The sequence below is a fragment of the Callithrix jacchus genome, chromosome 9 (genome assembly GCF_049354715.1).
Source record: "Callithrix jacchus isolate 240 chromosome 9, calJac240_pri, whole genome shotgun sequence".
Lineage (NCBI taxonomy): Eukaryota > Metazoa > Chordata > Mammalia > Primates > Cebidae > Callithrix > Callithrix jacchus.
In genome coordinates, this window is record NC_133510.1 from 39,272,074 (window position 1) to 39,288,383 (window position 16,310).

The window sequence follows — 16,310 nt, forward strand, 5'->3', positions numbered from 1 at the left end:
GCCTTCAATTCAAAGTCACAAGCTACATTAGCCCCTAACAAGAGCCCAAGGGACAAAAGCCTGTCCCTTGAAGCTTTGAAGCATTGACTTCTCCTCTCCAGCTATGAAAGTCCTAGCCTGAAGGCATCTTTTTCCAATATAAAGTTGCTTTATCTACATTTGAAAATCTGTTATTTGGTGAAGCCACCTTCACCAATGATCTCAGCTAGATCTTGGTGATAACTTGCTGCAGCTTCTCCGTCAGCACTTGCTGCTTACCTGCACTTCTGTGTTATGAAGATGGTGTCTTTCCTTAAACTTCATGACCAACCCCTATTGGCTTCAAGCTTTTCTTCTGCAGGTTCCTCACTTTTTCAACCTTCAGATAATTGAAGAAAGTAAGGGCCTTGCCCTGTATTAGGCTTTGGCTTAAAGGAATGTTATGGCTGGTTTGATCTTCTATCTAGCCCACTCAAATTTTCTGCATATCAGCAATGAGGCTGTTTCACTTTCTCATCATTTGTGTGTTCACTGGAATGGCACTTTTTATTTCCTTCAAGAACTTTTCCTTTGCACTCATAATTTGGCTGTTTGGCACAAGAGGCCTAGCTTTTGACTTACCTAGGCTTTCAACATGCCTTCCTCACTAAGCGTAATCATTTCTAGATTTTGATTTAAAGTGAGAGATGTGCAACTCTTCCTTTCTCTTGAACACTAGGAAGCCACTGTAGGGTTATTAGTTGGCCTAATTTCAATAATGTTGTGTCTCATGGGATAGGGAGGTCTGAGGAGGAAGAGAGAGATGGGAAATACCCAGTGGGTGGAACACTTAGAACACATACAACATTTATTGATTAACTGTTAATTAAGTCTTTCTATTTTTTTTTTGAGATGGAGTTTCCCTCCTGTTGCCCAGGCTGGAGGGCAGTGGCGTGATCTCAGCTGACTGCAACCTCTGCCTCTTGGGTTCAAGTGATTCTCCTGCCTCAGCCTCCCAAGTAGATGGGACTACAGGTACCTGCCACCTCGCCCAGCTAATTCTTTTTGTATTTTTAGTAGAGATGCTGTTTCACTCTGTTGGCCAGGCTGATCTTAAACTTGACCTCGTGATCTGCCTGCCTCTGCCTCCCAAAGTGCTGGGATTACAGGCCTGAGCCACTGCACCCAGCCTCAGTTAAGTTATATGAATGCAGTTCATGCCATCTCAAAACAATTACAACAGTAACACCAAAGACAGTGATCACAGTTCACAATTAACAGATCTAATAATAATGAAAAAGTTTGAAATAGTACAAAAATTACCAAAATGTGACACAGATATAAAAGGAGCATATGCTGTTGAGAAAAAATGGTCCCAGTAGACTTGTTCCATGTAGGGGTGCCACAAACCTTCAATCTGTAAAACTACACAATTATCTGCCGATAATTGTGAGCAGAAAGCAAAGCACAGCAAGACGCAGTGTGCCTGTGTTTAATTTCGTGGCGACTAGGAAAAATAAATACCTAAGAAGGCTCTTTTCAGAGATGATAATGAAAAAAAGGTTATGACACATCATTTCATTGGAAGGCACTGCCAAGGAAAGACTGATTCAACGATGATACAAGCTTTTTATTCCTCTCCAGGCCCAGTTTATCATTAATTGTTGAAGGCAAGAGAGGCGGTGTTATCCTGATGGGTTCTTTTATGTCCTTCATTCGCACTACTGGGTTAACTATCCAAGAAAGCCTGTGGGCCACCTCTTTTTACAGACAAATCTCTACCCCATTCTTAGACACACTCTTGTGTAAGTTACAATAAGACACAGAAGTAATTCTGCCTGTAAATACTGTCACTCTGTTAATATATATGTTTTCAAACAACTGTAGGAATATATTGTGTGCCAAGCCTATCAGGAAATACATTTTTATATTCTAGATGTCTATAATCTACTGTAGGCTGTGAGAATAGTATATATTGTGATAGCCTCAGAAGAGATGTTTAGCCTGGCAACGGTGGATCACACCTGTAAATCCCATTTGGGAGGCTGAGGCAGGCAGACCGATTGAGCAAAGAGTTTGAGAACAGCCTGGGTCTCTACAAAAAATTGTAGACCCCATCTCTATAAATAATACAAAAATTATCCAGGTGCGGTGGCACATGATTGTAGTCCCAGCTACCCAGGAGGCTGAGGCAGGAGGATTGCTTCAGCAACCTCCACTCAGGTAGTGGAGGTTGCAGCGAGCCAAAATCATGCCACTGCACTCCAGCCTGGGCAACAGAGTGAGAGGCTCTGATTCCCAAAAAAATTAAAAACAAACACGTGCTGTTTAGTTAAAATTCTGCTTTTTAAAAAGTTGTCTCAATGAAACCAAAACCATATCAGAAAACTATTTCTAAGTAAGTACTTTTGATGTTCCTGAACATCAAATGTGTCATGAAAGTGACATGAAAGCTGGCTAATGAGGTGATCAATGTATAACCTTTCTTGTGACATGCATAGCGTTCTACTTTAATTTAAACTGAAAGTTAAATTTGCATCTACTAACACAGCTAATACAGTTCAGTCTACAATATTTGTTTTTAAAAATACCTTTGTTGGAGATGCATTAAAGAGTATAATTTGAGCTATATATAAAAATTCATTACGATATCACTAAGCCCATTCATTAGGTTGCTCAAGTATATGTTTCCTATAACCTTCAAGAAATTAAGTCCTGAGTAGATTCTGGTATCCTTGATTGTTAGATTAAGCTGTAAATTCCCTTAGGAGAATTAAACGCCTGAACAGAATCTTAATCAGGCTAGACCTGCCAACCAGGATGTTCTTTGGAAATAGAGGTCAAGCTGTAAAAAAAAAAAAAAAGATGAAAACTGTCCACTAAGCATCCCAGATGAAATGCTGACTATGCATTACTTATCCGCCTACCAAGCTGCACAGGGAACAAAACCTGAACTTAGGGTGGGAGAAAAGGCTTGAAACCAAATCAAGCTATTTTTAGTCCAAGAATCAATATGTACAAAATGGATTGTGCACAGATCTTTATTCTTATGGTCTAAGAAGTAGAAAACTGGTGTTTGACCCTATTCACAAGATACGAAAGGGGAGGGAAGGAGGAGGAAGGAGGAAAAGTGGAAGGGGAGGGAGGAAAGAGGACAGAAATCCTTATATATATGCTAAGTACACCATACCCGTTCCACATTTCAAAAAGTAGGCTGCCTTCCCCTGCTTATTTTTAAATGGTGAACAATAACAGATAAAAAACATAATGACTTTGAAAAACAGTAAAGGGGACTGTAAGATTACTTTTTCTTTTTTTTTTTTTGACAGAGTCTCACTCTGTCACCCAGGCGGGAGTACAATGGCACAATCACAGCTCACTGCAACCTCCTCCTCCTCCTGGGTTCAAACAATTCTCCTGTCTCAGCCTCCAGAGTGGCTGAGACAGGAGCTCCCACGCCACACCCAGCCAATTTTTGTATTTTTAGTAGAGAGGGGGTTTTACCATGTTGGCCAGGCTGGTCTGGAACTCCTGACCTCAGGTGTTACATATGCCCACCTCGGCCTCCCAGCAAGATTCCTTTTAAAATATAATTTTTAAAAAACCTATGTCAGTGCCAGAGTTGCCATTTCTACAGCATGTCCTGGGCAATGTTCTCTGCGATTTCCCATTTAATTTTCCATTTGGCACTGGCTTAATGACAGGCAATTACACAGGAAGTTGATGTCATTGTCATATCAGGCCAGAAGTTTTGGCCCCTTCTCATTGTCTAATGCAGAAATAAAAGTCATAAATTAAAATAATTGGTACCATCTTGAAGTTGTGTCCAAATGATGTTCAACATTTGGATCCTGGGAATATAAATATTCCTTTGTTTTTTTGAAGAGGAGTGGGGCAGGGTCTTGCTCTGTCACCCAGGCTGGAGTGCAGTGGTGTGATCACAGCTCACTGCAGACTCAACCTCCTGAGTAGCTGGGACTACAGGCATACACCTGTAGTTGTTCGTATTTTTTTTGTAGAGACAGGGTTTTGTCATGTTGCCCAGGATGGTCCCAAACTCCTGGGTTCAAGTGACCGCCCACCTTGGCCTCCCAAAGTGCTGGGATCACAGGCATGAGTCACCGTGCTCAGCCTAAATACGCTTCAATTTTTGAAGTTTTCTCCCAAATATTTGGGATTATGGAGATGCCTGTCCTTATTATCTCCCCCAAAATAACCATAAAAGGCTAAAGTTATTTTTTAATAAAGAGCAACTGATATCATTTTGTGAACTATGAAGAAGCTATTGTATTATTTCTCATTGACAAATATAATAATATCACTTTCCAAATCATAGAAAAAAATATTCCCAGTCCTTAAAAAGAGAAATTAAATGTCCATGCTCCTTCAAATAATGCATGCAGTTTATGATCAATCAATATTCACCGGCTCTATGAGCATATGAGATTACAGCAGTCATCATGATAATTTCACAGATGTGCATAATGCACCTTCCTTTAACGGAAACCTGACTCTCTCTTGGGGACACTGTTTCCCCTGCAACCCTCTGAAGTGCTGACTATTTCACTCCCACACCACTTGGCCTGAAGGTGAGACAGATGCCCCTTTTGCTCCACATGGCTGCTTTCAGAGCATTCTCCCTCTCTCCTCTCTAAAACTCCTGTGCTTTAAACCTGATGTCACTGAATTATACCATCCGCTATCCAGCACTGTTACCGTTACCTACCAAACACCAACTCATCCCCCTTCATTTCTCATTGCCATCATCTCTATAGAATTTCTGATCTTCATTCCTGGCATTCTCAATACCCACAGAGATGATCTCAATTCCTGGATTCCTACTTATTTATTTGCTTATTTATTTATTTAGAGACAGGGTCTCATTCTGTTGCCTAGACTGGAGGGCAGTGGTGCCACCTTGGCTCACTGCAGCCCCGCCCTCCTGGGCTTAAGTGATCCTCCCACCTCAACCTCCTAAAGTGCTAGGACTTCAGGCATGAGCCACCACATCCGGCCCTGAATTCCTCTCTTCAAGGGATCTTTTCTCCTACAGCAGTACTCACTCCCATGACTCCCATGGTTCACTCTCCAGGTGATTATCTCCCACTTTTCTCCCTTGAAATCCCCCCCCGACCCGGCAGCTGCCGACCTTGCTTCCACTGCACTGAGGACAGACATGGAAACAGAGAGAAGAGGACTCGCTTCATTCACACGTACCCTGCATCCACAGGACATGTGGCATCTGCAGAATATGTGGCATCTGCATCCACATTTCTGCTTTTCCAAGCATTACCATAGATTAAATTTTCTAGCTCCTGTCTAAGGGCAAGCCCTCCATTTTTGAACTAGACTCCACCCCTTTCTTCTTCACTCAAGGAAATCACTTGCTCTAGGCTTTCTTCTCTTTTCTTCTTATATCATTCACATTTCCCACAGTATGGGGTCTTGGCCATTCGCATTCACAAATGCTATTTCTTCCATCTTAAAAAGGAACAAAACCCAACAACTTGCAGCTGAGCCCACTTCCTCCCCTAGCTACCTCCTCATTTCTTTGGTCCTATTTGCAAACAGACTCCACAAAAAACGCTTCTGTTCTCTGTCTGCAATTCCTGTCCTTTTAATCTCTCTTAAACCGACTCTCCTCAGGCTTCTTCTCCAAACACTCTATGGAAGCTTCTCTCGCTGAGGTGACCAAGGACCCGCTGTTGCTGAACCCAGTGGTCCTCTTCAATATATGTCCTCTTCCCATCTGACCTATTAGCAGCATCTGCACTGTTGATCACTTCCTTCCTGGACACCATTTCCTTATTTGGCTTTCAGAAACTATTCTGTGTTTTCTCTCTAACTTGCTACTATTTATTTTTATTTTTATTTTTTTTTGAGACAGAGTCTCGCTCTGTTGCCAGGCGCCAGGCTGGAGTACAGTGGCACAATCTCGTCTCACTGCAATCTCCACCTCCCAGGTTCAAGCAATTCTCCTGCCTCAGCCTCCCAAGTAGCTGGGACTACAGGCATGTGCCACCATGCCCAGCTAATTTTTGTATTTTTAGTAGAGGTGGGGTTTCACCATGTTGGCCAGGATGGTCTCGATCTCTTGACCTCGTGATCCGCCCGCCTCGGCCTCCCAAAGTGCTGGGATTATACTCACTACTATTTTTTAGTCTCCTTTACCATTTCCTTTCTTGTCCCCAATGTCTCAAGGCTACAGTGACCCAGGCCTCAGTACTTGCCCTTTTCTCTCTACACATCTACCCAGTGATTCCACCAATGCCACAGCCTTACATGACATCTATCTACTGATGGATCCAAAAATTTTTTTTTGAGACGGAGTCTTGCTCTGTTGCCCAGGCTGGAGTGCAGTGGCATGATCTTGGCTCACTGCAACCTCCGCCTCCCGGGTTCAAGCGATTCCTTTGCCTCAGCCTTCCGAGTGGCTGGGATTACAGGCGAGGGCCCCTGCACTCGGCCTGGATCCAAAATTTATACCTCCATTCCCAGACCTCTCTCCCAAACTCTTGGCCCTTATCACCCACTGTTCACTCAACATCCACAGTTGAAGCTCTAACAGAAACGTAAAACTTAACATGTTCGAAACCGAACTTCTGACCTTCCTTCCTAAAACGTGCTTCATTTGAAGCTTTTCCCATCTCAACTGATAATTCCATTTTTCATGTTGATCAAGCTAAAATCTTAGATGAGAGTTATCTTTTCTGATACTTATCTTTCAGTCTCTACATTCAACCCATTAGAAAATCCCATTGGGATGATTCAGAATATAACTACTTTGGACTACTTCTGTCCATCATTCTGGCCCAAACCACCATTTCTGCATATCTGGATGACTGTAGCAACCTCACATTCCTATCCTTGCCTCAATAAATCAGGGTATTCCTTTGCCCAACACCTTCCTGTAGCTTCTCATTTCACTTAAGATAAAAGCCAAAATCCTTTCAATGGTCTACAAGGCCCTACATGATCTGGCTTCCTGTTACCTCTCTGACTTCATGACAGTGTGTATTGGTGAAAGGATAGGCACCAGGTCAACAGAGCAGAATACAGATTCCATAAATAAACCCACACAAACATGGCCAAGAAATTCTGACAAAAGCATAAAGGCAATTCAATGGAAAAAGAGCAGTCTTTCCAACAAATGGACAATGAGACATTTGCATGCCACAAAAAGGAACCTCAATCTAAACCAACTCCTTCAGGCAAAAACGAACTCAAGGCCCTGCATCGAGAGTCTCGGGACCCTTTCCAAGGGACTGTGGCGCTCAACAGGAATCACTCCCAGGGTGGCCAAGTGAGCATCAACAACACCAAGAGCATCCTCATGTCCTGTGTCAATGTGGAACTTATGTTCAATGATGTGAAGCATGTGCCAGAGTCCTTCAAAGGGACCAAGAGAGGGACCGTCAACCTTACCCCTTACCGGTCATCTTTCTGCTCAAGTAGAAGAACTCCATGAAGGCCTTTGTGATGCCTTTCACCTGATGGAGGACTGTGAGATCAACTAGCCTGTTTGCTGCAAGCTACTTCAAAGGAACAGTGAAGGGTGAAGTAGGAGACGGCTGGGAGGGCTGGGCTCCATACAAGTTCACCTTACAGCAGTTTGGACAATGAATGCTCCAGGTGGCATTTCAAGCCTCCAGGGGCAGGGCCCCCAACGGAGACTATTAGTACTCTTACATACCCTGCAGAGCCTATGTCTTTGCTCCGCCAGTCGCCAATGGAATGTACCTTTGCCCTCCTGGCTGCCCCAATCCACAGATCCCCTCTGAGTTCTATCCAGGACCTCCCATGGCAGATGGAGCTATGGGATACCTGCAATCCCTGCCACTGCACTATCTGAGCTCATGGAACCTCTGGTCAGTGGCCCATAGGCCCCTCTGCTCTGGCAACCAAAGCCAGAGCTGCAAAAGCAGGTGCCAATGCCAGGCAACCCACACAACATCTATATTCCCAAGAACCAGCCTCTGCCACTACACTATACAGCCCCTCCTCCGAAAACAAGAAGACCCAGTGGACCCCTCCCACCTCCCTGTTTCACACCCTCTTTGCCCATTCCTACCCCTCCCCTTGGAGCAGCATTGGAGGCTACAGGAGGTGATGGAGGGCCTTGCTCCTCCTCCAAGTCTGATTGTTAAATTACTAGCAACGGGCGATGAAGGAAGGTTAGGGCCCCTGGCCTCAGGAGAGGTGCCCCCCCAACTTCCCACACTAGCTCAGACTCCAGGGCAATGCTCAGCTGTGCTCCCTATTACCATCTTTAGGGCACTCCTCTGAGGCATGGGTGTCCCCCTTGTTCTATTTTTGCTCTAGTAGCTTCACATGGAGGAGGTTCTCCAGCCATCTCCCTGGTCTGGCAGCCTCCTTACACTCAACCTCCTGAGCTGTGTATCTTCCCCAGGCCCTCCTCACATGCTCTCCCCTGGTCTGTGCCTAGCTGTGGAAGGCCACTGTCCAGAAACTGCGAGCCCACATTCCCTTCCCAGCCAGGCTCCAGCCTCAGGCACACTGGCCTTTCCCATCCTTGAAGAGCTCCAGGGGTTGCGTAGTATCAGGAGCAGCTGCAGCTGGGGAGGAAGCCCCTCTGCTTCCCTGCTAGGGTTTCTGGGATTTCTGTCCTTTGCCTTTTCTCCTCTCCCTTCCATCTTCTTAGCTGGGACAGGAGAATGCATGGAATTCGAGGGCCACTAGGTGGGCTGGGAGAAGAGTCCCTGATGCCTGGGGCTTGGCCTGGCCCTGTGGGATGACTATGGCCTGCTGGCCACTCAGCCTGCCCCCTCCCTTTAAGCTTCATGCCTGGTTGGTGATACGCTCCCTGGATGCACTAAAATTTGCTCTCATTTTTCCCAGGCTAAGTGTGAAGTGAGGAGATAATTCTTTAAAGAGAATTCTCTAATTATTTGACAAAAATCCAGTTAATATAAAATTTAAAAATAGGTTGGGTGTGATGGCTGACGCCTATAATCCCAGCACTTTGGGAAGCCAAGACGGGTGGATCACCTAAGGTCAGGAGTTGAAGACCAGCCTGATTAACATGGTGAAACTCTATCTCTACTAAAAATACAAAAATTAGTCAGGCATGGTGGTGGTGCACCTGAGGTCCCAGCTACTTGGTAGGCTGAGGCAAAAGAATCGCTTGAACCCAGGAGGTGGATGTTGGCAGTGAGCTGAGATTATGCCATTGCATTCCAGCATGGGCGACAGAGCGAGACTCTATCTCAAAAAAAAACAACAACAACAAAAAAAAAAAACCTTACCATAGGAAAAGAAACAACCCAATTAAAATTGGGCAAAAGTCTTGAAAAGACATTATACCAAAGAGAATATGTGGAAGGCAAACAAGCACATGAAAAGATGTCATTCTCAGTCATTAGCGAAATGCAAATTAAAACCATAATGAGATACCATTACACACCAATTAGAGTTGCTCAAATTAAAAAAATACTGTTAAGGTTGGGCGTGGTGGCTCACACCTGTAATCTCAGCATTTTGGGAGGCTGAGGCGGGCAGATCACCTGAGGCCAGAAGTTTGAGACTAGCCTGGTCAACATGGTGAAACCTCGTCTCTACTAAAAATACAAAAAATTAGCTGGGCATGGTGGCGGGTGCCTGGAATCCCAGCTACTTGGGAGGCGGAGACAGGAGAATTGCTTGAACCTGGGAGGCAGAGGCTGCAGTGAGCCAAGATCACACCACTGCAGTCCAGCCTGGGCAACAAGAGTAAAACTCCATCTCAAAAAACAAGCAAACAAACTACTGTTCATACCAGGGACTGGCAAGAATAGGGGCAACAGGAACTTTTACACATTGCTAGTGGGAGAGCAAAATGGTCCAGCTGCTCTGGAAAAGTTAACCATGCACCTACCACTCTCCTAAGTGTTTACTCTAGAAAAATGAAAATGTCACAAAAATGAAGTGTACATGAATACTTAGAGAAGCTCTAGTCATAATTACCAAAATCTGAAAAAAACTCAAATGTTCTTCAGTAGGTGAACTGATGAATGCAACCACAATATGTCTATAAAGTAGAATAATACTCAGCAATAAAAAGGAACAAACTGTTGACTCATGTAACAGCTTACATGAGAGAAAGGGCCCAATCTCAAAAGGTTGTCTACTGTTTTATTCCGCTTATATAGTGATGGAGAATAGATGGTTGGTTACCAGAGGCTGAGGTGGGAGAGGCTCCGACTACAAGGAGCAGCAGTCACCAAGGGAGCTTTTGAGTTGGTGAAACTGGTCTGCCTCTTGATAGGGGTTGTGGCAATATGAATCTATGAGTTAAAATTCATAGAACTGGTCAGGCGCGGTGGCTCACACTTGTAACCCCAACGCTTTAGGAGGCTGAGGCAAGCAGATCACTTGAGGTCAGGAGTTCAAGACTAACCTGGCCAACATAATGAAACCCCGTCTCTACTAAAATACAAAAATTAGCTGAGTGTGGTAGTGCACACCTATAATCCTAGCTACTTAGGAGGCTGAGGCAGGAGAATTGCTTGAACCTGGGAGACGGATGTTGCAGTGAGCCGAGATTGCGCCACTACACTCCAGCTTCGGTGACAGAGCAAGACTCCATCTCAATAATATAAAATAACAATTCATAGAACTGTATATACACACACACAAACTCTATGAGCCTAAATTGCAAACTAATCCCTATAAACAAACCCATTTTATCTTATTTTCCCCAAAAGCACGATCAAATTACAATTATTCAAAAATGAATTAATTGTCTATATTTTGCTAGACTTGGCTCTCAAATTCCCAATAACATTAATAGACATATTTGTTTACTGTAGCTCAGCAAGTGGTGTAAAGAACTTTTCAACCAAAAGAAATATAGCTCTCTCCTGTGTAATCGCATATGCGCTGCAAGTTTGTTGAGAGAATTAAATGCAACAATGAGTGTAGTAAAGTGCCTACCTGGCATATGGTGACCTCAATAAATGTTAGCTATGTTAGTATTATCAGTTATGTAAATCAGTTAAAACCAATAGTTCTTCACCGTTTGATGTACCGCATCATTCCAGAGAAGTACGAGGTCCATTCCCAACAAGTATGGAGAGGAGGAAAGAGATAGGGACGGTCCAGGAAGCAGACAACTTTCCAGCTACAGCCAAGCCACGCCTTCACAGCAACGTCAGCTTCACTTAGCCCTGTGTAACCACAGCTCCCAATGACCAGTTACTCAGCCAGAAACATCAAAGACTGAAGAAACACTTTGGTTTTCACTGGATACACTGAATAATTCAATCTTTTCCCCACTGGATACATTAAATAATTCAAACTTTTCCCTACGATTCATCGGCAAGAACATCCAATGCTGTACTAGGTAATAATGCAAGGATTCTTTCATGGACTGGTCAGATATGAAAGGGTGTTTATACTGACAGGAAGACACCCACATGGCTCCTTTCAACCTACTGGCTTGTAAATATGTGTTCCATTTCCTCTTTTGGTGTCAGGATGTCAACCATGACTTCTTGCTATTGTCTATGGTGCTGGAGCTTCCCATGCTGCCCCAGTAGATCTTCTGTTTCTGTTTTCCTATGTGTGAATAAGTTTGATAATCAAACTCTCAAACAGTAAATACCATTTAAAATTCCTCTATTTCTTTTTCTTTTTTTTTGAGACCAAGTCTCGCACTGTTGCCTGGGCTGGGCGCAATCTTGGCTCACTGCAACCTCTGCCTCCCAGGTTCAAGCAATTCTCCTGCCTCAGCCTCCCAAGTAGCTGGGATTACAGGTGCCCACCACCATGCCTGGCTAATTTTTTTGGATTTTTAGTAAAGACGAGGTTTCTCCATATTGGTCATGCTGGGCTCAAACTCCTGACCTCAGGTGATCCGCCTGCCTCAGCCTCCCAAAGTGCTGGGATTACAGGTGTGAGCCACTGTGTCTAGCCAAAGTTCTATATTTCTTCCAAGGCACTTTCTTGAGAAACATCTCATTTTATCCTCATAAAAAGTCATGAGGTGTAGGACAAGCGTTAGTATATAGTTAGTGTATATAGGAAATAAGTTTAAAGCCGGGTACGGTGGCTCACGCCTGTAATCCCAACACTTTGGGAGGCCGAGGCGGGTGGATCATGAGGTCAAGAGATCGAGAAGTTTAATCACACAACTGGTAAAATGGCTGAGCTAGGACCTGAACTCAGAGTTCCTGATTTCTAATTCCACACTATTACCAAATCTCCTAGGCATCAAATACAGGCATATCTTATTTTACTGTGATGAGTTTTATTGAGTTCTGTAGGTTTTTTTTGTTTTTTTTTTACACAAACTGAAGGCTTAGACAACTCTGCATTGAGCATGTCTATTGGCTCCATTTTTCCAACAGCATGTGCTCACTTTTTGTGTCTGTGTCACATTTTGGTAATTCTTGCAATATTTCAAACGTTTTCATTACTGTTTTATCTGTTATACTGACATGAACCACACCAATATAAGACAGCAAACTTAACCCATAAACGTCTGCATTCTGACTTCTCCACTGACCGGCCATTCCCTGTCTCTTTCCCCTTGGGCCTCCTATTCCCCGACATAAAATAATACTGAAATCAGGCCAGTTAATAACACTACAACGGCCTCAAAGTGTCCAAGTGAAAGAATCATACTTTCAAGGAAAGGAAGAAATGATTACGCATATGCCGGATTAGCCAAGTTAAGTTAGTTAAGGTAGTCAAATTATGAATGCAAAGAAAAAGTTTGTGAAGAAAATTAAAAGTGCTATTCCATTGACACATGAATGATAAGAAAAGTGAAACAGCCTCATTTCTGACAGGAAGAGAGGTGGGGATAGAAGATCAAAGCAGCCAAGGCCTAATCCAGAGAGCAAGGTCTCTCTTAAATTCTTTTTTTTTAAAGACAGACTCTCTTTCTGTTACTCAGGCTGGAGTGCAGTGGAGTGATCTCAGCTGACTGCAACCTCTGCCTCTCGGGTTCAAACAGTTCTCCTGCCTCAGCCTTCCGAATATCTGGGACTACAAGCATCCACCACCACGCCCAGCTAATTTTTATATGTTTAGTAGAGATGGGGTTTTGCTATGTTGGCCAGCTTGGCCTCAAACTCTTGACATCAGATGATCCACCCACCTCAGCCTCCTAAAAGTGCCACGATTACAGGTATGAGCCACCTCGCCTGGCCACCTCTTTTCAATTCTATGAAGGCTGAGAGAGGTGAGAATGCCGCAAAAAAGTTTGATACTAGCAGAAGTTAGTTCGTGAGTTTGAAGGAAAGAAGCCATCTCTATATAAAGTGCAAGGTGAAGTAGCGGTGCGAATGTCACTGACTGATGCAGCAAGTGATCAGTAGATCCAGCTAAGATCACTGGTAAAGGTCAGTTAAAGTAAAAAACAGACTTTTTTTTTGAGATGGAGTTTCGCTCTTGTTGCCCACAGTAAAGAGCAATGGAGTGAGTGATCTCAGCTCACAGCAAGAGCTCCCAGGTACAAGAGATTCTGCCTCCCAGGTTCAAGAGATTCTCCCGCCTCAGCCTCCTGAGTAGCTGGGATTACAGGCACACATCACCACACCCAGCTAATTTTTATATTTTTAGTAGAGATGGGCTTTCACCATGTTGGCCAGGCTGGTCTCAAACACCTGACCTCAAGTGATGCAAAGAGATATTTATCTCATGTTTCTTTAACCTAAGAATATAGGTCTACATAATGAGTTATCTCTTCAGTGGTGTTTTTGGAGTATGCAGAATGTTATTAATGATAATTACCTATGTTTATTATGTATTTGCTATATATTAATATAATCTTAATATAGATGTTACAAATACTATGAATTTAATACTAAAACTTTCAGCAGAGCTGAAGAGAATATTGATTTTCTAATATCTAATTCAGCAATTTTTCCATTTTTTACCATACTACCCTATAACTACTATTTATGGAAGATAATTTGACATTGTACACACACACACACACACACACACGCACACACCCCACACACGGGTAAATTTTCACACTGCACCCACGATATATGTGCAAACATACACCTTTGCTAGGACCAACAACCCTACTGAAACAGGAAATGAGTCCTTTCAGTAAAGAAAAACGATCCCATTAAGTTATTAAACACATAGCCTCCAAACTGATATTTACTATATTTTGGGTTGGTTATCCTTGTATATTTCTCATGGTCCATCATGTCATAATTCTTCTAAGCGACATGATCACTCTTTCAATCACTGTGCATCAGTTAATGAAGACAATACAAAAAATAAAATTGAGCCTGCAAGGAAATCAAGTCTGAGATTTCAGTTAATACCAACCAGTAAAACTCCATACCAATACACCAAAAAATAGAACTTATTCCTATTCTCCTTTTAGGTTAGCTCTCAAAATTAATAATAATTCTCTTAGGTACATCAAAATAAACTGTATCTACTGGATTAAAAACAAAAAAACTCAGGGTTATGGTAATATCACCAGCTTTCACTCCATCAGAAAGAGCATTAACAAATACATCGTTGGCACACATAGAACACAAAGAAACACACGACCTTTTTTTCTTTTAGTTACCTGACCAATCTGTATGAACACATTAATAGGCTATTAACAGGTTAGTCTCTTACTTCAAAACAACTATCGAAAACGCATAAAAATTGAAGGGTCATATCCAAGTGCTTTATTCAGGAGACCATGGTGCTTACAGCAATGCCCCAGCTGTAAGCCTTCCTCAGCTTGGGGCAGGCCAAAAATTCTAAATCAGTGGTTCTTAAAATGTGGTTTCCAGAGCAGCAGCCCCCACATCACCTGGGAACTTGTTTTAAATGCAAATTACTGGCCTACGTCCATCTACTAAATCAGAATCTCGGGGGGGGGGGGCCAGTGTTCACGGTCTAATGAGCTCTCCAGGTGATTCAGATGCGCCTTAAAGTTGGAGAACTGAACTGAATGAAAGGCTCCTCAAATTTTTTTTCTTTTGCTGCCTCAGTTCATTCCTAACTCGTAACTTCATGCTTAATTAATTAGCTTCTGCTACTCATCATAAATCTACTTACTGGAACTGCCCTCAAGCGTGGCTGTGTAAGTGAGGATGCCCCATCAATCATCACTGCCTTGACTCACACAAAAAAGCATCTGTGGATTCCCTGCCGCATCCTCAACTTTGGCTGTTCTTGGCTCAGCTGCAGCTGCTACACACAGTGGGGATTGCAGCTTCGGAGGAACCATTCAACCGGCCACCAACACTGTTCGACTCATTGAATAGCTGGTCACATTCTTCTCCACAAACCACCTGCATGTGTGTGCACACGGTCCTCACGTTGCCCATGCCATGCCCTCTCTGCCAACTTGCACATGACCCTGCTGCTCATGGCACCCTACAAATGTTTGGTGCCTTGTTTAATCCAGGATGGTGGGCTTTGGTTCCACATAACCCTCTGTCCACTTCTGCAGTGGATGCTGGATTGTGACACTGCACTCCAGCTTGGGCAACAGAGTGACACCCTGTCTCAAAAAGAAATAAGGAACTAGAGAGCAGCTGTGCTTTTTGTTTTGAGACAGTCTCACTCTGTTGCCAGGCTGGAGTGCAGTGGCGTGATCTCAGCTCACTGCAACCTCCGCCTCCCAGGTTCAAGCAATTCTCCTGCCTCAAGCCTCCAGAGTAGCTGGGACTATAGGTGCGCACCACCACGCCTGGCTAATTTTTTTGTAATTTTAGTAGAGACAGGATTTCACCATGTTGGCCAAGATGGTCTCAATCTCTTGACCTCGTGATCCACCCACTTTGGCCTCCCAAAGTGCTGGGACTACAGGCGTGAGCCATTGCGCACAGCCAAGCAGCTGTGTTTTTAACAGTTGTTCACACTAGAGGGAAATGAGGAGGCCCTGGTATCCTGAAAACTGTCTCATGTTTTTCTTAGCACTTAATACTAACTTCCACTTGATTGGATCCTTTCTCTCTGTCTTCTCAAGTCATATTGCTATATTTGGGCATATCCAAAGATAATGAGATAAGTAAATCAGAAACCCTGCTGTCAGTATTCATTTAGTTCATTGTAATATGGACACGTGTAAATGTAAATTATCTAGAAGATTCCAATAAATTCTGGACAACTTATATCTTATAATAATGAATCCCTATTTGTAATATGTCCCATATATATATATTTTTAGACAGAGTCTTATTTTGTCGCCAGGCTGGAACGCAGTGGCACAGTCTCAGCTCAATGCAAACTCTGCCTCCTGGGTTCAAGTGATCCTTCCACCTCAGCCTCCCAAGTAGCTGGGACTACAGGCGAGTGCCACCACGCCCAGCTAATTTTTGTACTTTTAGTAGAGATGGGGTTTCACCATGTTGGCCAGGATGGTCTTGATCTCTTGACCT

The 16,310-nt window shown here is 43.4% G+C and overlaps 1 protein-coding gene across 6 annotated transcripts in view; it reads right to left on the reverse strand.

Annotated features, from left to right (window-relative positions):
* Positions 1–16,310, reverse strand: part of BICD1 (BICD cargo adaptor 1) — a 305,969-nt gene that overhangs the window by 166,813 nt on the left and 122,846 nt on the right. The window lies entirely within an intron of this gene.